This window comes from Canis lupus, chromosome 7, assembly GCF_003254725.2.
Source record: "Canis lupus dingo isolate Sandy chromosome 7, ASM325472v2, whole genome shotgun sequence".
NCBI lineage: Eukaryota > Metazoa > Chordata > Mammalia > Carnivora > Canidae > Canis > Canis lupus.
In genome coordinates, this window is record NC_064249.1 from 52,495,254 (window position 1) to 52,522,476 (window position 27,223).

Sequence of the window (27,223 nt, forward strand, 5' to 3'; positions counted from 1 at the left end):
TTCCTTGATGTTGACTCAAGGTTCTGTCACTTTTCAAGGCGGTCTGAGAGGCAGGCCTTGTGCTGAGCCATATTGACCAGATGTCTGTGGTAACCAATGCTGAGTAATGGTTCAAATGGTAACCAGCATTAGCAAATAGTTCCTGTGATAATTGCAGCCTAATTTGTGTGTGTGCACATGAATTAGCATGCATCTGTATGCCATTAGCACTCTGAATTATCTCCTGAGCAGCAATGCTTGCCTCAGGCCCTGTGGACAAAGCCAACTGTGAGACGTATCTAGAACTCAATTTCTTCTAAGAACAAAGGAGAGAAAACAGTGTTAAGGATGGGAAAGAGTTTGCCTCAAGGCTGCTCCATGACTCCCTCTGTCCCCTGAATCTCAGGCCATCCCAAGGCAGAGAAAGTCAGGAGGTCCAGACCTCATCACTCTTGGTCACTGGCCTAGACCAGGGCCTCAGCTCGGATCTCCCTGGGGCTCCTGGGAAGGAAAGAGGACAATTCAGGAGCCCTTCACTCAGCATGAGAGCTGGATTCCTAGTTGGGCTGTAGAGAGGAGCATGTTCCATTTTAAATGTGTCCAGAGAGTAATTTGAAGTGAGTGATCACCTCCTGACTTGAGTTTTCATATCACAGACTTCCAGAGAGCAGAAACTCTTGGTGTTAAGATCTCTGCATGGGCCCAGTCATGTTCTGACATGGCCAGCCTTGGGCAGTAGTGATACTTCAGGAAATTCCTGAAGAAGCACCCATGGCTTCTGGGTTGATTCCTTCTACTCCACCCCTCTTGACCGATATTGCCTATCCATTTAAAATTTGAATTACTAGTTTTTTATAAGAAGTACCTGGAATCATGCCACTTTAAACCCTGTTTTCCAAGGATGTGTGTATTTAGAAGACTGTATCCCCACAAAGAAAAACAAACACAACTACTCAGCCCAGCACAGGGTTTCTAGGTTGGTGTCGTGTTAAAGACCAAACGTGTCCAAAGGTGACCAGGTTTAATTTGGCGTGCCAGCTATAGCTAAGGACAGCCTTGTACAACCAGTGCCAAGACCCCAACCAGTTCTGATGGGGTGCCAAGGCCCGTAAGGCAGATCAGATGAAAATAGTCATGGGTCTTTCTAGACTCTGAGTCCAAGGTCACATCCACTCCTCAACTGACCTGGGCACAGAGGAGGGCTCACAGTTCCGGCCAGGACATTGTGTCCATGAATTCTGTAAATACCTGTGGATATGGAACTATTAAATGTGCATGCTAAGGACAGGAGTATACTGAAGGACATAAGATCTCACTGAGCCAAAGGTGAAGAGCACCCACGTATCTGACTGGAAGTTCAAGAGCTCTGAGTGATGACAGTGGGGGAGGGAGTTATTTAGACTGTTGGTGCTAGGAAGGAAAGACTCAGAGCATCTTGAGCCCATGTCATCGGGACACATGGGGACTAGAGGGAGTGATGTGGAGCTTGAATTCAGCAGCCATCTTGGAGAGAATCCCAAATCTATAAGTATAAGAAAACACTTCAAAATCCAATGATATGGGGACATGTCCTTAAAAATTGACCACAAGGCAGATAATCTAGTCATGAGAAGTAGATCAGAAAATGTCCCGGGGCCCTAACGTCCCGGGGCCCTAACGTTGATTGTGCACCCTGCAAGCCATGACAGACTTGCAAATAGCCCCAGGTTTTCCAACCAAGAGGAGTTTTGCAAGCCGTGAAGGTTCTGCAAGCAGAGCCAAACTCTACAGACAGCAGTAAGCTTTGTGGATACTGATGAGTTCAGCCTACAAAGCCAGCATCTGCTAAAGATGGTAGATTCTACAAATAGTACCTGGATCTAAAGCTAGTGAAGAACTCTGCAAACAAGTACTGACTCTGCAAACAATAGGCTCCACAGACTGCTATGGGCTCTGCAAACTTTGATGAATTTGCAAGAAATACCAGGATCTGCAAACCCCAAGAAACTTGACAAGTGGCAGCAAGCTTTGCAGAGAGTGATGAGCTCTGTGTGCAATGCCGGGTTCTGCTAACAATGGACTCTATGAACAGCAACAGGCTCTAAAGCAGGTGACGAGCCCTTCCAGAAATGGCTGACTCTGCAAGCAGCAATAGGCTCTGCGAATGTCAATCGGCAGGGATGAGCTCTGGAAGTAATAACAGAGGTGCTGCAGACTGCATCAAGATCTTCTATGCCTTGGACTCTGAAAATATGAGGCTGAAGAAAGCTCTATTCATGCCGGCTCTATTCTGCTCGTACCTATTCATGAGCACTCCTTCCATGTAGGCCCATGGGTGATGACAAGGTCCTCTCTTCAGCAACACTTGGATGGGATGGCCAGTCTCCTCCAGGCAGTCTCCTCTAGCGGTACATCCTGTTTAGGGCAAAGGAAACTCCTGGGGGCGGGAGTTCTAGTGTGCACTTTGAGTTCCAGTGGGAGGTGGTGCCAGGGGCGGGTGTGGAGATAGCCAAAACAGGTGCTTAGACATTCATACTCATGAGGAAGAAGCTGGACCCTAAGAGAAGGAAAGACACCTAGGGCTGCTCTGCCCTAGGTTGGAGCCTCGGCACTGGTTGTACAAGGCTGTCCTTAGCTCTAACAGCCTCAGCCACCCACATGGAAGGTGGCCACTCCCACCCTGTGACCTCAGCCATCACTGGGAAGGACTCTTGACCAAAATAATCCTGCCGCCAAGCCTATCTCTGATGCCTGAAATCCTACCATTAGAGCTTACACCATTTGAGTCAAAGCCTGACCCTCGTTAAAATGAAATCACCACCCACCCACCCACTTTCCCAACACCCTCAGCCTGCCACCTCGGTGTGAGTCAGCTCATCATGTCCTCTCCCTGGTGATAGACATCTAAGAGCAGTGTCTGAAGGTGTGTGGGAGCCGGCTCACGCCTGGATCCTGAGAGCATCGGATATTATGTCAGTGAAGGCTGGGGCAGGAGTGGGCAGGGATGGAAGCAAGAAGACAACATGTAGGTCAGGCTTGAAAGTGAAAGGGTCAAGGTGCACCATCCTGCCAGGCCAGAGGGTCCTGGGAAAGGTGGGATCAGAAGATGGACTGGCCTTCCAGGCATCTCTCAGGTCAGTGGGCACCGAGTAGGAGAGAGGAGGGGGAGCGGGAGCTGGGGATGGTCTTCTGGCTGCAGGATGTGAGGTCTGCTCCCAGGCTGAGCTCCCAGACCTTGTCAATAGCAGGAAGCCTTGCTTGGTTAATTAATGAGTTATTCAGGCTGACCTTTGATCTCTGGAGCAAATCAAGGGCTTTGTGTAGCTCCTATTAACTCCCTGGATTTGCTTAGCAGCTGCCTAGGAGGTGGGCTGATGGAAACTTCCTCTCCCTCTCCTCTCCAAGCTCGGCACACTCCCAGAGGCCTATGAAGTGCTCAGTCCTGAGTTTCAGGGTCTCAGAGTCCCAGAGAGAGCTGACTTGAGTGTCCTAGAGAGAGCTTTCAAAGGGGAGACCCCTCAGAGAAGGAGAAAGTTCTGGTGCATTCGGCAATGGCCCAGGATGCATGTAGCAATGGTGCAGGATGACCCAGGATGCATGTAGCAATGGTGCAGGATGGCCCAGGATGCATGTAGCAATGGTGCAGGATGGCCCAGGATGCACCATCAGCCATAGAGGCAGGACCAAGCAGACCATGGAGGTGATAAAAGTCACACGGAACCAGCTTCTTAACCTGCAAAGAAAATCAGAGACCGTCGGAGACCCTCTTACTCCTCCAGGAAACAGCCTGGCTTCTGCAAGCACCCAGCGATAGAAGCAGCCCCCTCCCACTCACACCACACCTTGAGGATGGGGTCAGGTCTCAGAAGCTCCTTCCAGAGAGATCCCACCCCAGGGAGGCATGCTTCGGGAAGGGTCTGGAAAGGGGAGGTCTGTGGGCCAGCCTCATGATGCAGGCCTCTGAGGGTGGGATACTGTTGTATCCAAGTATGAGGAAGGGGATAGAGAAGTGGGATGAAGCCCCAAGCACAGAGTCCTGGGGCTAGGAGAGCTTCCTAAGACTCTGTCTCAGGCCATGCCCCTCACCTGGTGGAAGTAACTGCCAAACTGGCCACCGAGAGAATGCATGTAGTCCCTGCCTCCCATGGGCGTGACTGGTTCATCAGGAGTGAGCCCCATAGTGAGCATCCACAGGAGGACACAGTCTTGGTTCCGCTCTTCACAGAGGTGCGTCACTTGATCTCCCAGGGCTCAGTTTCCCCAGCTGTAAATGGAGGCTAAGAAGACCCACCCTGCCTTTGACCTGAGAGAACCCGATCAGAAGATGGCATCAAAAGCCCTCTGGGCAAGATGTAGCCTTGTAGGTAAGGGAGTCAAGTTCATCAAGGAGCTGGCCCTGAGCCCTTTGAGGGAGTCCCTTAGGGACCGCATGCTGTCAAAGGGCAGGCTGGACAGGGCAAGACAAGGCGGGCCACTAACCAGGGCCTGCGCAGAAAGAGACAGAGCCTCACCCACATCCTCAGTCCATCCAGGGAGGGCAGAGCTGCAGGCTGGTGAAAGCAAGCCTATCCCCCCAACAAACCAGCCTACAGGGCCCACCCCCACGGAAGCCCGCTGTGAGTCCTCACCAAGCCCTGGGATGGAAGGTGGGTTTCCATATGTGGAGATGGAAGGGAAGGGAAAGGCTGGGGTAGCTGTGTTGGAGGAGGAGGAGGAGTAGAAGCAGGGACAGTTTGATCCAGGCGGGAGAAGCCTAGGGCAGTTGGGCAGCCAGAGGGGAAAGGTTGGCACACCTGGGAGCCTCCTGCCACAGGTGTCCAATGGTGGTTCTAGACAGTCAGAGGCCTTCAGAATGAGAGCAGAAGCCTCGGGACCCAGCATCAGCCACAAGGATTTACTTGTCCTGATTCACAGCACTAGAGACACGAGAGAGCGAACGAGCCCTCAGGGAGCTTCCAGTCTGGCAGGGGAGACAGACCAAAAAAAGGAAGCCCTAAGGGCCTCAGGAGGAGAAGCTTCCCAGCCCCGAGGGAGTGAGGTGGCCTTCCCTGGCTCTGAGTTTGTGATCAGCCATGCTCGGAAAGAGACGCCACGCCGTGCCGTGAGCCTGGCTGTGACTTGAGCTCTCAACTACACCGACCGCATCCAGTCTGGGTTCTGTGGGATTGGGGCAGAAGCATGCTGGGCTCTGGTTCCCCAATTGCTATTCCTGAAAGGGAGGGGTCCTCAGGCTTTGGGGAGCCCCCAGGTGAGTTCCTTCCCTCCAGGAGAGCAGCACGGAGGTGGCCCAGGTGTGGCCTCTGCTCTGGGCTGTGCTTGCCCCGGATGAGGAGACGCTGGGAGTGCAGAGCAAGCAGGCGTGTGTGAGAACTGAGGAGGAGGATGTGGAAGGTGGAGGAGGGGAGGCAGAAAAATCGGTAGAGAAATTTTTAAGAGGGGAGGGGTCTCACTTGCAAGTGTCCTCGGAACAAATTAAATCCTAAGTCTTAAGACAGAGAGAGGAAGGATTAGTTTTTGCCCAGAGATGAGATGCTCCGTATCAGGTACACTTCATCCTTTGGAAGGTGTGAGAAGGTAGGCCTGAGAAATCCACTGCCCTCGCATCCGTGCCTCCTGCCTCTAAATGTGCTAAATCCATCAAACTAAATGAAAGCAGCTGCTGTTTTATGGAAATAAAAGGCTCTCATATTTAAAAGCGCAGAGATTTTGAATGGAGAGGGAGAGAATATATACAAACGTAGAATCTCCCCCCCCCCCAAAGTACCACTTAGCTATGCACACCTTGGGCAACCCTGGCAAACGCTGTCACCAGCAGGGGTGGGATGGGACATTGGCCATGTCGGGACTGACTCCAGGGTTGGGTGCCTGTGTCCTCCTCGTGTGGCCCCGGAGAACAGGGAATCAACAGCTTTCCCATTAACTGATGGCCACTCTCCTCAACATCTGAAGGCTGTTTCCTGAGCATGGTAAGGTGGAGCCAATGTGTTTAATAGACTCTTTCATTCCCAAGGATAATCACGTGATTTAAAAAATATATCTTCTAGTGTGTTAATCGCCCCCAACGGAGACAGTTAATTAAACAAAGCATGATGTTAAGAGCAAAATCTCCTTCCCAGGCTGACTCTATTTCTTCTCCCTGATACCTGATGGATGTTTCCACATTGTTGGGTGTCCACGATACAGCCATGCCCAGTAGCAATGCGGTTTCACTGAATGCCTTGTATCTTCCTGGGGATATGAACAAAGCTGTGGGTGAACGAAGGGAAGATTAAGCCCCATTCCTGCCTTCAAGGAACTTACCTGATACAAAGTCAGAAGACGCATAAACCAGGGGGAACCCGGGAGAGCACGTGAGGGGCCAGCTGTGCCGAGGCAGGTGGTATGGGCAGAGGAAGGAGGCCAGCTAAGGGCTGCTGCTCTGTCTTCAACCAGTAGTGAGACACCTGAGGAGTCTGATGGTCTCACTGGGACCATTTGAACGGGGTGAGCCGCTGGGCTCCCCGGTGCCCTCCATAGAACAGTTACCTACCTCCTGGCACTGAGTTCAGGGGGTTGCATCCCCTGGCACCTCCTAGCACGTTTCAGGGCCGTGAGAAGCTACTTCTCACCTGCTAGAATACAAAGGGCTGAGATTTGCTTTTCTTCTTCCCAGTGGACAAATCTTTGCAGAGTTGTTTACAGTTTTGGGGGGCGGTTCGGGGGGCCTGAATTACACCTTCCCCTTTCTTCGTGTGATTAGGCTTATCTGGCAGCAAGGGAATAGGTTTTTGGCTAGCAAGGTATGAGTGGAGAGGAAGCACAGAGGGGGCAGTGATATGAGCTAGGGGAAACTGCCTTCTGAGGGCTCCTCATCTATCTCCAGGCAAGGCCTAAGGTCAACCTCAGTGACAGGACATGGGTTGGACAGATGGCCCAGGGATGGAAGAGGAATGGGGGTGGGGAGAAAAATAGCCCTTGCCCCTGAGGAGGTCATGATTCCTTCTAAGGAAATAAGCTTCTCTATTTTACCTTATGTATCACTAGGAGAAAAGGTAGCCAGAGGCTCCTGTTCCCAGCCCGCCATCCATCCTCGTGACTACAGCTTGCCTTGGAGGCTCTCCACACCCTGTCCACATGCTACCCTCAGCCTCATGCTCTGGCCAGCTCGCCTGCTCACTGCTGTTTCCCACTACACTGAGCCATTGCCCTGGAGGGCCCCTGCACCTGAAATGACCTCTCTCCCTCCCAGCCTTTCCCAGCTCAAGTGTCAGCTCCTTGTCTGACTCCCACAGCTCTTGGAGTCTGGACAGCACCTTCCAGCCCGAGGGAAGTGTCCTGGAAGGCACTTGATCTCCGGGAAATGGCACATAGTAGGTTGTCAGTGGAGACACCATCTTGGAAGCCCCTCCCAGAGGCCCCCAGGATGGCTAGAGAATGCTGAGGAGTTTCAACGTTGGGCTAAGGGGTTAGTGAGCACCCCAGATGTGCAGCCTATTTTCTCTGAACTGCCCCTTGGTGTTCATCTGTTCATTCAGCAAATAGCAGTAGCATACAGCATTACGTGACCAGTTTAGTAAAATGAGTGTGGTAGGAAGTAGTGGCAAAGTCGGACCCTGAAAGAAATACTTCTGGAGGCAGAGAAGAGGAAGATGGACAGTCCAGGTAGAGGAAGCACCTGGTCAAGGGCCAGGTGTAGGAAGTGTGTTCAGAAAACTGGAGGAGTTATCAGAGCGGAGGCTGGGGGTTAGGCCTCCTCTAGAGGGCCTTGAATCACCTGGAAGACGTGACATGCCTGCCCGGTTTCAGACTCGTTCTGCCTATGGGCACTAGGGAGGGATGGGAGGCAGCAAGTGCCTGGCTTGGGGCTCTCTTGGGGTCTCCGCTGTGCAGAAGGGGATGAGATGAATTCTGTAGCCCTTTCGGGGTTGAGAAAAGGGAAAAGTCAGGGTGAGGTTGTATGTCAAGGTAAGAAATGCTGTTCTTTCACTTCTTAATTAGCAAATATTTATAGAAAAGGTATGAACATAGGGAGAGAGAGAGAGAGAGAGATAGAGAGAGAAATGGTTCCTTGAGCAGTATCCCATGGATTTGGGGTGCACAGTGCCATGAGTGTTTCAGTGGCAGGGGCAGCACTGACACAGACTCTCATGCAGAAATCCTTCCCTGGAGACAGGAGCTCTGCTTCCCACACGATGCGGGAGGTGATGTTTTAGCCCACAGAAGTGGCCTTACTGCCGGCAGGAGGCGCTGGGGCAGCACCGGGCCACCAGTGAACTGCCCAGCAGGACCTGGGCCAGGGAAGACACAAGTCTCTGCGTCCACCTTGGGCTCCCACGAGCGTGGCCACAGAGAGGAAGTGGCCTTGGTTGGGCAGGTGACACCTGTTTCCTCATCCCTGTGGAGTGTCTAGCCCTGACCTCAGGGGTTGTGAGGCAACTATGCCATGGTGCACATAGCGTTTCTACCCGCGGCACCGGGCAGGCTGCGTAACAAGCAGTAGCTGCTGCCACTGCCACTGCTAGTATTACTATTATTACGTTACCAGGGGGGTTCAGGGTGGCTTGCGTTCAGCTGCTACCGTTGCTGGTGGAGAGCAGGGCCATCGATGATGGCCTTGAGAGGTCTTGCCCTGCACATGCCAGCCCTGAGAAGGGGGTCCTGGAAGCCAAGCAGAGTCTGGGCTCTGGCACAGGCTCGAGGATGGAACCCTCCCTGCCCCCCTGCCTGACAGGAAGAGGGCGCAAATGCTGAGAAGATAGGGTAGATAGAAAGTGCTGGGACACCCGTGACACCTCTGGGTTTGCTCAGTTGGGTGGCGGGGTAGGAGGGTGGTCTATAGAGGCCCATCAGATCCAGGATAGGAAAACCTCACTCCACCCAGACCCCACTGGATACAGGGCTTGGAGTTGGGTGGCTCAGAGGGAGGAGCGGCTGATGGCGAGGGAACAGAGCCAGCAGCAGGTCTTCTTTTCCCACTTCACGTAGGGTGGCCCCGCAGGGTGTGCTGATGGGACATCAAGTATAGCTGCGCTCCCCAAGACCCCTGTCAGGAGCCACCGAGCTGTGACCACACACTCTGACATGATCCAGCTTGGCTTCTAGGGGAGGGTCCTGTGAAGGGAGAGTGGAAGGCAGGGTTGTGAGCCAGATAACCCCAGCAGACAGAGGGACGTGCACACACACACACACACACACACACACCTCCCTGCATTGGGTTCACATCCTTGGGCCACGGGGCCCTGCCTGGGTCTCGCTCTTGGGGTCTCCTCTGTGTCCCTCTCCTCCTGAGGTGCCTAACAGGTGGCTACCTTCCCTCCCTCCTGTCCCTGCTGTCCTCTGCAGGAGCGTGGGGGGTAAGCCCGATCCTGCCGACTGCCCCTCTGCAGCACCTTGGTACCCTGGAGGGGACTTTGGGGCACCCCTTCCCTCTACAATGCCTATCACTCTGTGCCCAGGGATCCACAGAAACTGCACCAAATGGGCTGCTTTGCATTGACGGGACTTCCACATCCTGGCAGGTGCAGCTGTGAGGGGATAGAGCCCAGATCTCCCCCTTCCCACTCCCCCAAACTAGGGCCAAGGCCAGTGCCAGAAGAATGTTTCACCCCTGCCTCGGAGCTTGTGCATTGCTGTGCTGGACGCCGGAATGGCACGGGGAGGGGAGGGGAAAGGCATGGGGGGGGACTGGGGTGAGGCCACCGCCTGCACCCCACTGCCCTGCCAGGGTGCTGCACGGGGTCAGCTCCGGGGCCAGAGAGGCTGTGCTGCCCGGAGGCCCCAGCAGGGAGATCGGGAGGGCAACATTCCAGCCACGGAGATCATCAGGGATCGCCATGGCAACGGGGGTGCAATTAAGGCCTGTTTCAGCTGGGAGCAGCTGTGCGCACTTTATCTGCCTTGAATAAGGAGGAGAGAAAAAACCTGGGGAGGGAACGGGGTGGAGAGGCGGAGGGGGGAATGGCAGTCCTTTGCAGGCCTCTTCCTGTTCCGAGAGAAAGAGGAGAGGGGGAGGGAGGAGAGGGGGAGGGAGGCCAGAGGAGCCAGAGCCGAACATGGAGAGCCACTCAGAGGGGAAACTGAGGGACAGAGAGCCTCGCAGAGACAGAGACATTCCCACCGATACACAGAGACTGACAGACTCGTGCAGAAAAACAGACACAAGCACAAAGAGGGAAAAAGAACAAACTCAAGTCCTAATAGAAAGGCCCTATCAGACACAAGGCCAGAGCGCCCCTTCACCACGCTTCTCCCCGCTTTCCACAGACGAATTATTTCCCAGCCACAGCAGGGCCTCTCAGACACACGTGTACACATGTGCACGTACACACGCATGCATGCACACGCACATGCACGCACACGCGCATGCATGCACACACACAAATGCACACGTGCAAATACACACGCAAGCTCACTCCAGCCTTTGAGCCTTTGCTTCTCTCTTGCCCTATTCTGGCCACACCTAGGGCCTACGCTCCTGAGGCTCCTCCTCTAGGAATCCCTGGTGCCCCCAAGGACTCCCCTCCCAAGCAGGGACTTCAGCACCTTCAGCCCCCGGCACCCCAGTTCTCACTACCTGGAGCAGGCCCTACTGAGGGCCTGCATGTGGAAGGAGGAATGGAGGGCAGGGGATAGTAGGCAAAATCAAGAGCCACGCATTAAACTAGGGATGCACCTTGAAGTTAAGAATTCAAGGCCCAGTCTATTCTCTCCTGGCTGGGCCACAGATTCCAAATTCCATCTTTGTATCACCTTTCAGCAAAGGTATGTCAACTGTCTTGCCTAGCTGAAGGAGGGAACTTGACTTGTGCCACCTGAGACCCAGGAATGGAGCCATGCATTTAGAATGGGCTAGTCGAGTAGCTTGGTCTTAGGGGGTGAGCTGAGAAACTTTTGTGGCATACTTTGTCCCACAGGTTGTAGATGGATCTTCTTCCAGCTGGATTGGCACACATCTACCTCAGGGCCTTTGCACTTGCTATCTATCTGCCTGGAAGACTCTTCTTCCACATGCTCACTTGGTTTATTCCCTCATTTCCTTCAGGATTCTTCTCAAATGTCACCTTACCAGAGAGGCTATCCTTAACCATTCTATATAAAATAGCTGTCCCCTGACCCCAGGGCCAGCATCCTCTTCCCCTTAGTCGATATCACTGTTTCCATCACCACCCAACCTAGCACATGATGACTTGTGCATTTTTATTGATGGTCTCCCACCACTTGCCTGTGTGCTTCATGAGGGCAGGGACTTTGTTTGCTGCTCCATTTCCAGATCCTGGAATAGGACCTGTCACCCAGTGCCAATGGGCCACAGAGTGAATCCTGTAAGCATGCAGGAATGGGTGGCAGTGTTTCTCTCATCCGCCTGGAGTCATGCAGCCTCATGGAAGAATTGATTAGATTCCTAGTGCCTTCATGTCCCTGGGTTCCATGCAGTTGCATCCTGTCCTCTCTCTCTGTCCCCATGAGCCCACTGTCCAGACCACACTAGGCCATTCATTGGCCCTCAGAGGTAACTCACTCTTTCTCCATGTCTTGAGATGACATCCTTCGTCTTCTCCCAGGATCTGAATGCCACCTGCCCAAAAAGGTTCAGGTGCCCTCTTCTCACTTCTCCTTCCTCAAAGCTATCTCTCTCCAGTGGACACCACGGCCCCTGGCTAGGGGTCAGGAGCTGTGGGTTGGTGGCCTGGTTCTGCTACTGGCAAGCTGTGACTCTAAGCCAAGTCACCTTATCTTCCTGACATTGTTTCTTGGCTGCAAATCAAAGGCATGCAACTGTGTCACCAAGGGCTCCCGTTTGGGCAGACCCTTTGGGGGGCTTGTTAGTTTGCACCTGCCGGCATCAAGTAGTCATTGGGCTCCCTGTCTAGTTGACTGCCCAGTGGCTGCGGCTTGTTGGCCGAGAGCTGGGTGGGTAGTGTCTGCTGAGCTGTGTCATGGGAAACTGGCTCGACACATTCTGAAGAGCCAGGAACAGGCCCCAAGCCGTGCTTTCACTCCTAAGGAACCAGGCAGTCGGAGATGAGCGCTCCTGGGAAGTGCACAGAGTCTGGAGAAAGGGCATTCTGAGGCTGCCAGACCCACGCAGGCGGCAGGGTGGCCGCATCTATTCCTGGCAGTGCCCTTGAAGGCGGTCAGAGCGGCTCATGGCAGTTCCCGCCAGCCTCCCAGATGTCAGAGGACTGTTGGGGGCCACTGCCTGCAACTAGGGCCCACGCAAGAGAGGAAAGGGGGTGGCGGGGGCGGCCCCTCCCCACCCCCAGCCAGTCAACAAATGGCTCGTACTTGGACATGCTCCGGCTCGGGCACCAAGGGCAGAGCTGGGGAAAGAAGGAGGCCCACTCGGCTTCGGAGGAGACATCACGGGGCCGTCCACAAGAGGCAGGCTGGCCAGAACGTTCTTCCATCCTGGGGGACGTGTGGTCAGAGGGGCTTCTCATGGGCAGATGGGTTGGAGCCTCACCCCATCCTGTGACCTCCCAGAGGAGAAACAGCCCTTGAGACCAATCCAGGCCTCAGACTCCCATGGCCACTGTGGGTCTCGAGTCCTCTGGTGACAGGAGACTCACTCCCTCTGGATTCAGACAGGACACAGATGCGTGGTGGCACCATAGAAATTCTGAATGATTCTGCACAATCAGGCTTTTGACCCCTCACCGTCCTGGCTCATTTTAATACGGGCAGCACCAAATACCAGCGCGTGATCAAGACAGGCTTCACCAGGGTGGCTCTGAGGAGAGACACATTCCACTCAGCAGAATGGATGCAGGGGTCCTAGGGAGGCCCCAAGAGCCCCTGGGGGATTGTGGAGGTGCTCGTGCATCGAGGTGAGGGGGACTCGCTCCCAGGGGTGCTGGCCATCGGGATGCTCAGCTGGTGTAGAGTGCTCCGACAGTGATAGAACGAGGAGCTGAATAAATGATGAATGTTCCCCCCAAGAGACATACAATCAATAAAAACTCAGGGACATTGGCACAAACCTGAACACCGGGGCAGGTGCATTTCAGAAGAGAAGGTCAAAGTGCAGAAGGGTGGAGGGTGTAGCACCACCCCAGGGCCAGCAGGGCACAGCAGCTCTCTGTGCCTTCTGGCCACCAAGGATGTCCTGGGTGGCCCAGGGCTGCTGAGAAACTCCTGGAGCTGGGGGATGAGTCTGCGCAGAGAGGGAAATAAAAGTAGTCGCCCCAGGCCAGCTGCTGGAAGAGTTCCGGGTGCAAGCAAGCCTGGGGATCTGGTCCCAGCTCTGAAAGTCAGGGTCAGGGGACTGTGGGTCACTGTCCTCCCTGTGTGTAGGGACACTCTGCCCCAACCTGGCTACCTCTCAGGGCCGCCCAGAGGATGCAGTGAGAAAACCCACTTGAATAAGGCCATTCACGAAGCCTCAACCACGAGAGTGAAACCTTGCCGTGACACTCAGGCATGACCTCCTATGACCTCAGCGTCGGTGTGCCTGGTGATTGGCTCTTGGACTCCAGAGCCTCTCGCCAGCTGGCTGCATTAGCAGCCCCCCCATTGTCAGTTCCTCAGCCTTACGATGTTAGGACCCTGCCTTCGTGGGACCGAATCTTTTTTACGTTCACTTCTAGTGCCTTGGTGGGATTCACTGTCCTTCCTCACTTCCGCAATTGATCACACATTGCTGGGTAAATCGGCACAGTGTTCTTAAATGTGAACAAGCCAGTGAGTGAAGTCGCCTGTGCACTTGTCATGGTTCTCCTTTTTGGTGGAAGGTCTTTGAGGGGAAAAGAAAGGCTGATGTGTCTTGTGCTAATCACAGGGTTGTGCACTGAGAACATGCCCAGTAGTCCTGAGCTGGCTTCATTTTGGCCCCTGGCCACATCGTGGCCTTCCCGGGAGTGGCTGTCAGCCTAGCAGAGGTGCGGCACTTGGTAGACCCTTTGAAAACAGGGTTGACAGGGTTGGGGAGAAGGGGAGGGGGTAAAGAGCAAGGGAGAGGTAGGGAGGCAAAGACCGGTGAGAAGCCAAAGGAGAGTAAGTAATTGCGTTAATGATTAAAGATGTGTCAGTGAATATTTATTGAGTGCTCGCTGTGTGCCAAGAAGTGGGCTGCTGCTTTACATGGATTCTCATTTGATTGTCCGCACTGAAGGCCAGGGCGGCTTTATAGGGGTGAAGCTGTCACAGAGAGGTTAGGGACTTTAACCGAGGGTACACAACACCCAAGTGGCACAGGCCTGTCCCTGTGGGATTAGCAGCCAAGGCTTTCCTGTTCCCCTTGATGCCGGGAGCCTGGCAGTGCATTTGGGAGCAATAGGCAGCCCTCTGTTCCAAGTTCTACGTGGCCCTTTGGCTGTGGCCTCCCAGGGAAGCATTGCTGGGTTTTAGGACGCTGGATGGCTGCACCAGTCACCCAGGCCCCGCCCAGTCCCTCCAGGCTAGGGCTGTGCATGGGAGGGGCCGGCAGTGCTAGGCACCCCCACTGACCTCTCACTGGTCTGCGGAGTCCCTGGGCCTCCAGTACACCCTGCCTGCCTGTGGGTAGCGAGGGTTCAGAAGTGATGGGTGGCTGTGGTATTTGTACGGTTCCCAGCCCCCTCCTCACCACATACACACATACACACACCATTCCCAGCCCACCTGGACAGAACCTTACAACCCAGTTTGGTCTCTTCCTGCTGATGCAGACTCCCATGTTTATTTATTTATATTTATTTATTTATTTATTTATTTATTTATTTATTCATTCATTTATTCATTTATTTATTTATTTTTATTTTTTTAAGAAACAATTGTTTTATTTATTTATTACTATTATTATTTTTAAAGATTTATTCATTTATGATAGAGAGAGAGAGGGAGAGGCGAAGACACAGGAGGAGGGAGAAGCAGGCTCCATGCACCGGGAGCCCGACGTGGGATTCGATCCTGGGTCTCCAGGATCGCGCCCTGGGCAAAGGCAGGCGCCAAACCGCTGCGCCACCCAGGGATCCCGACTTCCATGTTTAGAAACTTCTCTGGAGCAGTGGCAGGTTTGAGGGAAAGATGGTGCTAAAAAAAAGTCCTAAGTCAGAGTCCTGGTTGTGCCCATCCCAAGCCTCCTTGCCCTCTCTGTAAAGTGGACGTGTAAAGCGCAGCCTTGGAGGGTTGTGATGAGAATAGAAGCTGACGTGCATGTGGTTCCGGGCACGGCGTAGACACGCCGAGGGTGGATCATGAGAATGGGAAGAGGAGGGTGGTGGTGATGGTGGTAGAGAGGCCTGGCGGCGCGCAGACCAGCAAGAACCAGGCGGCCCTGCCCACTGTCTGCGTGTCCGCCTCGCCTGTCTCTCCTCTTTCAGCCTCTCGGGTGAAGCTCTGCTGGAGACACGCAATGATTCAGACCCGTCCCTCCTTTTTCTCCCCCAAGTTCCCTTCTTTCCCAGTTCTTATTCAAATGTCTGTCCCCTTCCCTGTCTCTGTGTCCCTCTGCCCCCTCTGTCTGAGTCTCACTGGGTCTGTCACCCCATCTGCAGGTCTGTGTGCACGTGCCTCTCTCCCTGCCCACGGCTCCCTCCTCTGCTTAATCATTTGAACCACTGTGTCCTTGTAACTCAGCCAGACACACTAGCACCACCCGATGAGGTGACAACCCTGAGTTACAGGCACACATTTGGAAGCCAGCACTGTGACTGACAGACCCCAGACCCCTCCTTAGCAGCCCCGAACACCCACTGGGACTCAGCTCCCAAACACCAGCAAAGCCCTCTTAGTTCTATTTCTGTTCCCAGTGGGGGACCAAGAGAGCCAGCCTCTCCCAGACGCCCCCCCCCGCCCCGCCCCCCCGCCCCCCTGCCGTCATGCTCACTGGGGGAGGGGGGGTGCTCCATCTCAGTGTGTGTGGCTGCGTCATCCTAGAGTCTCAGTCCCCCTTCCTCAGCAGGCTCTCTCCATCAGCCAGCAGGGGAGGCCCTGGGGGCTGCCCCCTATCCCATCCTCAGGCTTCCTGCATTGTAGCAAGTGCACAAAGTTGGAATCACGCGGTCCCCTTCCCCCTTCCCACTGTGACAGGGCCCGGCCCAGGCCTCTGCACCTGAAGCCTGAAGCCTGGCAGGCCGCGTGGCCGCTGCAGGCCGCCTGCACACCCGAGAGCCCACATCCCACTCACAGGCTGTTCCAACAGCACCCTCTCCTGGAAAGTCCCCTTTATTTTGCGGAGAGTCGAACTCCAGCTACCTGGTGTCTCGGAGAACCTCACGGGGGAGAGAAAATAAGAAGAGGCAGGATGAGGTGGGGCCTCATCTGGGGGTCTGCGCCCTGAGCCTGTTGGCCCGTGGGCCGTGTTTGTGGACATGGATGGTACAGGGAAGCACCCCGTCCCCAGGCCAGGCGTGTGGAAACTGCCCCTTGTACTTCTCCACTTCTGCATCTGTGTGTGTGTCTGTGTGTGTGTGGGTGGGTGGGTGTGCACACTCCTGTGTGCAGCGGATGGGAGGGAGAGTGTGTTTCTCCTGGGGAAGGGCAGCTCTGTTTATTATGGCTGTAACCTTGGCTTTTGGGTAGAGTAGGGCAGTGGGACTCTTTGGAGCCTGGAGCAAAGGATGTTATATTCACAAGAGACCTCGGTGGGAAAGGTGGATCTCAGCACCCTGGCAGGAGGCTGATGCTGCCCCCTGCCTCCTCCCACAGTTGTCTCTCTGAGAGCCCCACAAAGCCTCAAGCCCCAGGCCCTGCCCAGTGGCCCACAGCGCCCCCTGACCTGTCCTCGGCTCTGGTCTCCTCGGTGCCTGAGGTGCTCCTCCTGCCCAGCCAGGAGTCAATGTGGGTGCAAAAGCATGCAGTGCAAGGTAGGCGCCCCAGGGTCAAGGGCTGTGGGCCTGGTGTCTCACCCAGGCTCCCACGCAACAGTAGAAATACAGGAAATGATAGTGTAGTAGGTTCTGGCCTAGGCTGTTTACGTGTGCTAACTTGCTTAACTGGCACAGCCATCCATTGTGCAGATGAGAGCTCTGAGGCAGGGAGCAGTTAGTTAACTGTGGCCAGGCCACACCGCCAGCACCCGGCAGTGCCGAGATTCAAGGCCAGGCCTTATAGATCGTGAGGAGAGTCTCACAGATACATGTGACTGTGTGTCGTTGGGCCTATATTCAGTTACATAAACCTCTAAATTTTAGCATCTATTTTAGGGCTCTGCACTCAGAATATGCACTCTGAATATTTGTCGAATTGACGTCTTGCTGGGCATTTTGTGGTGGGCAGTAAATATCTGGTGTACGGAGGATGGATGCGTTGGACCATAAAGGGGCTGAGCTTATGAGTGTGGTGAGAGGCTCAGGATGCCACGTTGGGGACCCCCGAGGCAGGACTTGGGGTTCTGCTCCCCACTCTCCCACATTTGTGAATACAAGGGCTGGGGAGCCTGGGGACAGAGGGCCCAGGGACAAGAACTCGACAGCCTCTGTCCTGCCTTCCAAGAACTGATGCCTAGTCTGCTCCCCACCCAGTCTGCTCCCCACCCACCCTAGTGCTGTCACAGGGTGTGGGGTGGGTAGGGGGGTGGCGGAGGGGGCCAGGGCAGAGGTGCAGCTGGGAGACCGTCTCTCACCTCCTTTTCTAACCAGAGGCTGCCTCGTGCATCTCCTTTCAAACAAGCAGAAGGATGGCCCCCATCTTTTCTTCCTCTACTTTTGTAAGCAAAGGGAGGAGGAGAAAGAAGCCCCAGGAGGCCACCCGGCAGAGACGGGCAAGGGCTGGCCCCCTGCAATGCCCTGCAGCGTGGCGCTAATCCACAGGAGACGGGGCCTCCCAAGCCTCCCAGGCAGGCACAGAGAACCAGGGTTCTCCCCGTCTAGGAGCTCACATTTGGGAAGACAGGAGCCGCTGGCTGGAAACCAAAGTGCGTTAGAGGGGGAGAGCACCGTGTGTGGAAGTCAGGCGGGGGTCGAGGGTCCGGGGGCATTTTGGAGTGTCGGTGAGGCCAGGCAGATAGGCACAAGCTAACCCAGCACATCAGAGGACGGAGGGTAGCGTGGCTGGGGGCAGGCATTGTGTAGCACAGTGGGGAGAGCTTTGCAGAGCAGAGGGGGTTGATTATGGAGGCCTGCCTGGGTGCTCCTTGGAGAAGTCTGAGATTCCCAGTGCCTCCATCGCTGTGCACGTGGCTCCCACCGCCCTCCAGCAGTCTGTGCTACTGGCTGCCCAACCGCTTCTTAACAAATGTCCAGAGGAGGAGCACAGCACGATCTGTTTCCTGATATTTGGAAGCGCGCCCTGTCTCCAGAAAGCAGCCTGTGTCTGGTTTCCTTCTCCCCAGAGTCACTGTGGGGCCTTTTCATGGCTCACTGTGCAGTTTGGGTCGAGCCCCGCTCAGCCGTATGGTGGTGGGATGGTGACCGGCACCCCAGCCACCACCCTCTGGTCCCTCCTGAGACCCGACACTGAACAAGCCTTCTCTGTTCCTAGAGGGGCTCTTGGCCCACCCAGCCATTAGTGTGCAAATGGACCATTTTCTGCTTCAAAGGGAAGATGATTTTTTTTTTCTGAGATCTGCAGTTTTCAAGTAGTCTCAAATGACTAGTGAGAATCAATCTGAGATCTAAGAGTTTGGTGCATGTTAGTGTGGGATTCTCAGCTGCCATCTTCATTTCTGTATGGCAAGAGCCAGCGGACGAGGGAGGGACCTCAGGCATGGGGATCCATAGAGCCCATGTTACTCATTTTTAAGATTTGTTCTTTTAACCGAACTGCTGCTGCTACTTCTTACCCCTCCCACCTCCTCCTCCATTCACTCTCCCCAAGGCCCTGTGCAATTCATCCTTCCTTCCCAAGTCTGGCCCTGTTCCAGACACCAGTGGGGAGCCTTGTGAAGGAGAAGCTCAGATAGAGGGCATTGTGTGGTCAAGGGTTCCCACAGTTTAGACCTGGAGATCCAGGGAGGTTTAGAAGAGGGCGAATTCCTCTTCTAAGTTGCAAGTCAGGAGGGCTTCCTGAGGGAGGAGGATTAAATTGAGCCTTAAAAAATAGAAGACTCTCGGGGCCACAGGGTGGATGGGAGGTGATCCGGCTGCCATTCTGGGTCAATGGATGTTAACTTTCTGTTTCACGTACACCTTCCCCAAAAGAGGGTGACCTTGTGAGCTAGATGGTGACCATGAGGCAGACGGCCTGGCTCGAGACAATGGCCCCCTGCCTATCCCATCACCCACACCAGCACGGACTGGGCTGCCCCAGCCAAGCCACCCTGGCTCATTCCACCCCTCCTTCCTAATTGCACCATTATTGTAAAGAATGTCTTCCTTTCTGAAAAATTAGCCATCTCTTCTCTTCCAGTGTGTTCTTTCTGGTTCTCGGGCCCCAATGTTGGAGAAAACAAACAGCCGGCATTTGTCTCCAGTCTCCCTACAACCAGTCCATCCATTAATGCTTTTACAGCCCCCCGCAGGCCTGCTCCCCTGTCCCCTTCCCAGGTTCTGTTCCTGATCCTGCTGCTGAGTTCTGGGCGGCAGGCGGGAGCTAGCTCTGTGCACAGTGTCTGAGGCCATCAGGAGAACAGGGAGAGGGCTGGGTGGCTGGAGCGTCCTCCAGGATCTGCCCCGACTTCCATGGCTGGGAGGAGGTGGTTAAAAACAAATTCTGAGCTTTCCCTCCTTCAGTGGATGTGCAGAGTCACTGGTCCAAGGGAGGGGATCGTCGGAACAACTCTCAAGTCAGGAAGCCTTCGAAGTCAGTAGTGTGGTGTCACGATGCCCACGATAATCCACCCCCCATCTGCGATTCATATCCCTCACCCCATTTGACAAACCGTCTCCGGGACAATCAGATCCTTTGAATGAGCTCAGGGGGAGAAAAAGGACAGTTCTTATCTCCATTTGCATAGAACCAGGGCTCAGAGGGTCTGCACACTTTACCCAAGGTCCTTGGAAGATGAGCAGGTGGGTGGCTAGTGGGTGGCTAGCTGCGCAGGTGAGGAGTTAGGTAGGTGGGTTGTAGACGTCAGGAGGGAGGTGGGGAGGGGGGTGGGTAGTTAGCTTGATGGTAAGACTAGATGACATCGGCCAATGTCCTTCCATCCCATCCTGTCTGCTCAGAGTAGTAAGCACCTGCCCCACAGAATGCAGTTAGTTGTATTTTAAATTGAGTCAGTGCCATCCACTAATTATTCCCTGCGGGCCTCACCTCCTCCGTGGAAGGGGAAACCGGCTTCTCCTCTGTCTCCCCCATCACTCTCGAGCCTGTATTTTTGGAGCTACAACTCAGGACATCTGGTCCGGCGAGGAGGAGGTGCTCCTCAGACAGTAGCACGAGTGAATCAGGGTTGCCCCGGGACTTCGAGGTGAGCTTGGTTGCTGCCCCGCTGGGCTGGGGACAAACTGGGCACCCAGCCATGGCCAGCAGGGCCTGCTGGGGCTGAGCGAGAGGCAAGGACATGCCTGCCCTTCGTCCGCGGTTCTCTAGGATGTCCTCAGAGCTCCAGGGGGAGCATGCAGCCCAGCAACCCTCCTCTCCACCTGGTTGTTAGTTCCAGCACGTTCCCTCTCACCAAGGCCCCCCAGCCAAGGCTGCTTGAAAAACTCCACCGGGAGCGTGTACAGGACACCTTGGGTCTAATGTAACATTTAATGGCCAAATCTCCTCAGGCCCCTGCATTAATACAGAACTATCTTACTGGTTCTAACCAGACAGTGTCACACTGCTAATGGCTTCAGGGCTGAGTCTAGGCAAAAAGGAGGTGATGAAGGAGGTGGTGACCATCAATACCTGGCCATGGCCTTGAGAGGCAGAGGTGGGCTGTTGCTGGGGTCAGAAGTCTGCATGTGACCTCCAAAGGCGAGGCCCTGTCGGGTTCATCTCTATGTCCCCGGAGCCTAAGGGAAGGTTGTACTCGTAACAGGCATTTATTTTATTTTTTTAAGATTATTTATTTATTTACGAGAAACACACACACACACAGAGAGAGAGAGAGAGAGAGAGAGAGGGAGAGAGGCAGAGACACAGGCAGAGGGAGAAGCAGGCTCCACGCAGGGAGCCCGATGTGGGACCCGATCCCAGGACTCCAGGATCACACCCTGGGCTGAAAGCGGCACTAAACTGCTGTGCCATCCAGGCTGCCCCGTAACAGGCATTTAATACACAGTGGCCGAGTGAATGTATGAATGAGAGGGGCCAATGTGCTCAAGATTCAGAGGTCTTGGACAAATATTTTCTAGATGACAGGCAAAGATACACCTTCTCTATCCTCCCCGCCCAGTTCCCCAGCCTAGACTAGGTAAGATAGCATTTTGCCTGGCTAAAATAACCCTGACTCCCAGACCAGCCTAAAGAGCTGCATTTGTACCCCATGTAGGAGCTCCAGAAATTTGAGGGAGGGGGGAACAGGTAGAGGAGAGCTTCCAGGAGAAGACTATGAAGTTGGCCTGGGCCAGGCATGGAGGTCCCCAAGGGGTCCAGTGTGGCTCTAGCCCCCAAGGCACTTGTGAAAGTCAGGAAGAAAAGACTCCTTGGGAATGGATGGCACAGGACACCAGAGAAAACGAGGCCAGTGGAATAGTATAACAGGACTTTGGATGTTGAGAGGGGAGTGGCACAGCCCTCAGGGGCTCCCAGTTTCTGCATGCAAGTTCACACATGTGCACACACACGCATGCACAATCAGAAAAAGGCCTCCAGAAACTGCCCTGACCTGGTCCTGCTTTCAGTTTGTGGAAATCCACTTGCATGGACGCCAGGGGGCAAGAGGGACTGTCCCCTGGCCAGCCAAGTACTTCCAGGGCCCGTCCATACTCCTCTGCCCCTCTCAGGGTAGAATGGAGCTACCCTCCCTCCCGTGTCCTGCAGCCAGACCCACATCCAGCTCTGGCTCTGCCTCCTGCCACTGTCAACCTTGCACAAGTCCCTCTGCCTCCCTGAGCCTCAATGTTCTCATCTGTAAAATGAAGGGCGGGCCTGGAGAGTCCCTGAGGCCCTCTGCAGCTCTAGCATCTGGACCACAGAGGCTGCTGGGCTCTCAGGTGGAGGCAATTTCCCAGATCACTGAGCCCCACCTGGCCACCGTTGTACGAGGGCCTCCCCTGGGCATTGGCCGTCTGGAAACACCGCCATCCACCTTTGTGAATATCTGGTTAAAACACTCACCTAATCCTAACCTAATCCTTTCAATTTGGGGAGAGAATTGAAGAAAAAAAAAGCTAGCGGCCTGAAGCCTGAATGCTAACAGATGGGTAAAAAGTATGTATAAATTACACCCGCTGCTGTCAATTCAAGCTCTCCAGATAAAGTGATATGAAAGGTGTTTCATTTATAGGGGAAATTAATTGCCAGCTGTATGATGGGATGGTGTGAAGGAACCACAGCCACACGATGTGTCCCATATATTTTTCCTGGCTGGATTCAGTACCTTCCGTGCCAAGGGCTCCCACACGACTCCAGACCCAGGGGGCCACCAGGGTAAACATGACCCTAAACCAACCGTCCCCAAGTTAACATGCAGCCAGGGAGGCATCAGACATGCTGGGGGCACAGGGTGTGGGGAGGTAGGGCGGCCTTCTCCCCTCCACCAGCCCTGACTCATGGGCCTCTGCTTGCTCTGGGTCACTACTTGAGCTGTGTCTAATGTCTCACCGAGGAGACCCCTCCTGGTCTGCAGGTCCCCGGGCACAGGGCCACACGGCAGCCCTCTCTGTGTGCCTCCCCGCCATGCCAAGCAGCCTGACAACGGACCTCCCATCCGTCCTGGTGCCTAGAACACCGGTCAGATCATTTGTTCTGTCACCACCCACCCTGCGCCCTCTGGCCTCAGTCTCCATACCCGCAAAGTGAGGCTTCTTAGCAAGGGCTGCCATCCTGAAATGCTACTGACTGGGTGGCTTAAACAAAAGACGTTTCTTTCTCACAGTTCTGGAGACGGGCAAGTCCAAGACCAAGGGTGCTGGCAGGCCGAGGTCCTTCCTGGCTCGTGGAGGGCCGCCTTCTCCCCGTGCCCTCACGTGGTGGAGAGAGGAGCTCTGGGCACTGATCCCGCCAGGGAGCCCCCTCTAAACCTGACCGCCTCCCAGAGGCCCCACCTCCAGGTACCATCCCCCTGGGGTGGGGGAGGGCTTCCACATATGAATGTGGGGGGACACAAGCCTTCAGTCACGGCAGGGCTGCAAGGCTGGAAGGTCCACAGCTTCCTCCCTGTGCCGATGTGCTGCCCTGGATGTTAAGGTTCTCATTATTTCTGTCACTGGCTGTGGAGACCAGGAGGCTCTCTCTGGGGGGCATGGAAGCAAGCAAGGCTGGGCCTACAGCCTGCCTGAGTGGTCTTCCTCCGAGATGGTTTTTCTTTTTTTAAGAGTTTATATATTAATTTAAGAGGGAGACAACACAAGTGGGAGGGGCAGGGGGCCAAAGGGAGAGGGAGAAGCAGGCTCCCCGCTGAGCAGGGAGCCCGGTGCAGGCCTCGGTCCCAGGATCTCGAGCCAGAGGCAGACTTAACCGACTGAGCTACCCAGGCAACCCCCCCCCTCCGAGATCATTCATGGGGGAAGAAGGTAGGCTTCTCAGGAAAAGGCTGCCCTCCGGGCCTTCCTTTGGAACTCTGGGACGAAGGATGGGGCTGAGATGGAGAGGCGGGGTGTTGGCAAAGCCAAGACAGTTTGCACCCCATGCCCTTTGTTTCCCTGATACCTGCCCCACAGCCAGCCCAGCTAAAGTGCCCTCGGACTACCTGGTGAAGAGGGCCCTATCCCAGAACCATGTCTTTCTCTCTCTCTCTCTTTTTTAAAGATTTTTTTATTTATGAGAGACACACAGAGAGGAGCAGAGACACAGGCAGAGGGAGAAGCAGGCTCCATGCAGGAAGCCCGATGCGGGACTCGATCCCATGACTCCAGGATGACACCCTGGGCTGAAGGCGGCGCTAAACCGCTGAGCCACCCAGGCGTCCACCCAGAACCATTTCTAAGTGGGGCGGACTAAGGTGCTAGGAGGCTTCCCAGCTCTCAGACCGCCAGTTGGTGGCTGCTCAGAAACTGGCCCCAGCACTCCGGGCCTGCAAATCTCTGGTTTGGGAAATGGCTTTTTCCTGCTTCCCCACTCCCTTCTCCTTTCTTTCTCGCATGGGAGGCAGGGCCAGTGGTGAGAGGGGATGCTGGAACAGGACCCAGGCCCCGGTCAAAGCCTGGGGGGCCCCATCCCGCATCCGTCTGCCAGCTTCTTGCAGGCGGTGGGGTCTTAACATTCTGGCTGGGGAGGGGGTGAGTGGGAGGATTTCCATCCTGTGCCCCTGCAAGCATTTATCAGAACTATTAAGACAATGAGCTAATATTCTATTCAGATTTAAATAATAAATTAATCTGTATTATACTGAGGAGACCTGAGAGAGGCTTAATTATCTGGTGTACTTTAGGGTGGAAAGGAAGGTTGGGGACCGTGCTGGGAATAGACGAAGCTACCCTTGATCACACTGATGCAGGAGCTTAGGCGCCTGCCCAGGACCCACACTTCTGTCTAAACCCTATAACTCCCTCCCTCCCATGCTGGGGAGGGGGCCCCCATTTCTGACCTCCACGGTGCCCCCTTGGAAGGACGTAGATTCTCACATCGCAGTCCTGAGCCTGAAGCAGGTAGAAACCTAGAAGGGGAGGAACTCGGAATCAGAGACCCTTTATGGCCCAAAGTGTTAGCTGGGGATGTGCCAGGCGGGGGGGGGGGGTCCCCACCGATCAAAAGGGGATAACAGAACACTCTCTGGAAGGCTGGGGTCGGACGGGTCTGCCTGGCGCACAACCCCACCTCTGCGGCCTCATTGCTACGTGACCTTAGGCAGCTTAATGAACCTCTCAGCTTCCGTCCCCACATCTGTGAAAGGAGGGTGCTGCCGTCCGTGGCCAGGCCGACTGGAGGACCAGAAGCTGCAAGGGGTGCAGCTCTCGGTACAGCGCCCACGGGCAGGAAGCCCCCAGGAAACCAGGAGGCGCAGATGGGAGTCTGAAGTGGGAACGTCGGAGGAGCGCAGGGAGCTGTGCGGGGTGAGTCTCCGGTTACCCCGTCTTACACAGACTCAGCTTATCCGTAAGCAGGGTTGGAGAGCCAGCGCTCCTGTTCTTCAGCTAAGCTAGCAAGCCCCGGGCCTGTGGTTAATTTTTTTTTCCCCTGGCTGGTTCCTGCCACTCCCTGGGAGCGGAGCTTTTCACACCCTGAGCCAGCCTGCCCGGGAGAGAGGCCTATTTTCAGCTCAGCAGCTACAGCAACAAAGATGTGAAGTCACTCCTGCTGCCTCCAGCTCACCCTGCCTGCCCTCCCCGGCCCAGGGAAGGGGTGAGGGAGAGGCAAGCGGGCTGCAGCCTGGCGGGCCGGAGCACCCCCACCCAGGCGCCCACACACCCCCGGCCCCTGCATTCTGCGACCCTGGCAAGACATCACTCCCCGTCCATCCTGGAACATACTCACTAGTTCTTCTCCCCACCCTCCCCACCCGCCACCCTCCCGTGGGCGCTCTCGAAGTTGAGGTGGGGCTCTGCCTAGGCGATCGGGGTCCTCCTGGGTTCTGCGCCTCTGGAAGACACCGGGATGGGCCAGAGGGCCAAGGGCCAGGGTGTCAGGTGAGGCTGAAGCGAAGGGCGTGGCCTCCTCTGCTGGGAGCTGCCAGGGAGCTGGGAGTGTCGCTGGGTGGTAGGTGTGTGATGAGGTGGGGGTAGCGGGAGACACCTGAGGGATGAATCATCGCAGAGAGCCCAGGCGAGTGGGCGTTGCTGAGATCCTGAGCTGAGAAGAGCTTGATCATTTGTTAGGTTCAAAACCTGTCAGTTGTCTCGTCAGCTCTGCAAAGAAAACTGAGGATTGGAGACCTTCCCAAGACAAGAGAGAGAAACTTAGTGGCCAACGGGACTGAAATCACATGGGAGGCAGGGGACAGGGGGAGGCGTGGCGTCCTCACTTAGACCCAAACTAGGACCATAGGCAGCAAGGCAGTGATGGGCAGGCACGTTTTATAAGCCAGAAGCACCTCCCCTCTGCCCTCAACACACACACACACACACACACACACACACACACACACACACACACACATCCCGGCCCCAGGAAACAGGGCTGCAGGCTGTCACTGGTCCACCAAATAAGCCCAGGGCCTCCTGGGAGATCTGCAGTCCCTGTGGCTTCTATTCTGTCTTCTCTTGGGGAAAGCTTAGCTGGAAAAGCTCCCCCTTATCTTAGCTCAACTAAAAAGGGGGTTCGTTCACAGGCAGCCAGGATGCTGAGGGTCCAAGTCCTAAACTACCAGGATGTGGTGAGAACACCACCCTCCCATCTCCCAAAGTGGTACCAAGACAAGACCTGACAGCCACTGGGAGAGATAGGAACTGCCATGAGAGAGGGCAGGGACTTGTGATTCCCCCCCACCCTGAGGTTTTGGAGGAAGTAATCCAAAGATCTGGGTCTCCACTGCCACCACCACCGACTGCCGCTGCCAAGCTGCCATCCTCCCCCACGGAAGACAAGAAGCCACAAAGGAATAAGGCACCCACTTGCCCTGCATCAGGGCTTCAGCTGGGAAGAGAAGTAGGGATCCAGGCCAGGGGCAGTGTTCCAGGGTGACCTTAGTGGCTGCGTCCCCAACCAGGCATCAGGAGACTTGGGCAATTCGATACAGGGACCAGAGCCTGCTCCCACATTCTCTGCTGAGATAGACAGCGGGCTGGTTGTTCGTTGATTACAGCTGTGGTCTCTTATGAGCACGCCAGCTGCTGCACATCCAACCATACCAGCCTCAGAGGCCCTGGCTCTTGGGGCTGCTTGTCAACCCACTGGAGAGGAGAGGCACCAGCACACCCCCAGGCCCACTTCCCCTCTGTGCAACACACCTTGCTGGTATAATGAGGCAGTTGACCCCACTTCCAGAGGTGAGGACAGGGAGAGCAAAGCCCTCTGTTTTGCCAGCTTGGGGACTTTTGTCCTGCCCTTGGGGACAGGAGCCACGAAGGCTCCCACAAAAAAGATAATGGGTGACAGTGCCCCCTCCCCGAGGTGGGCAGCAGGAGTGACCCTGGGCTTCCAACAATGCTGGGTTCTATTGGATGATCTTTGGAAGTCAAATCCCAGTGGTCACAACCGCAGTTAATAGACTGCAGATGCCAGAAACCAGCCTCCAGAACTTTCCTTGAATGCTGCAACGGAAGTGGGTACTCCCTCCTCCTCAGAGTAACCCGAGGCCTTGTTGTCTATATCTGTCATTGGGTAGCTAATCGTGTATGCCCTTGAAACGTTGCTTCTCTTTTTATTCAGAACTATTAGTTAACTCTTGTATTATTAATTCACTTTTTATGGTTTATGTTTCAGAGTTTATGTGCAGCTCCTCTTTTGCCCAACAAAA

General features: G+C 55.0%; 1 protein-coding gene across 50 annotated transcripts in view; it reads left to right on the top strand.

Moving 5' to 3' along the window:
- The window catches only part of CELF4 (CUGBP Elav-like family member 4), a 298,871-nt gene that overhangs the window by 100,537 nt on the left and 171,111 nt on the right, over positions 1-27,223 (top strand). The gene's annotated exons all lie outside the window — the stretch shown is intronic.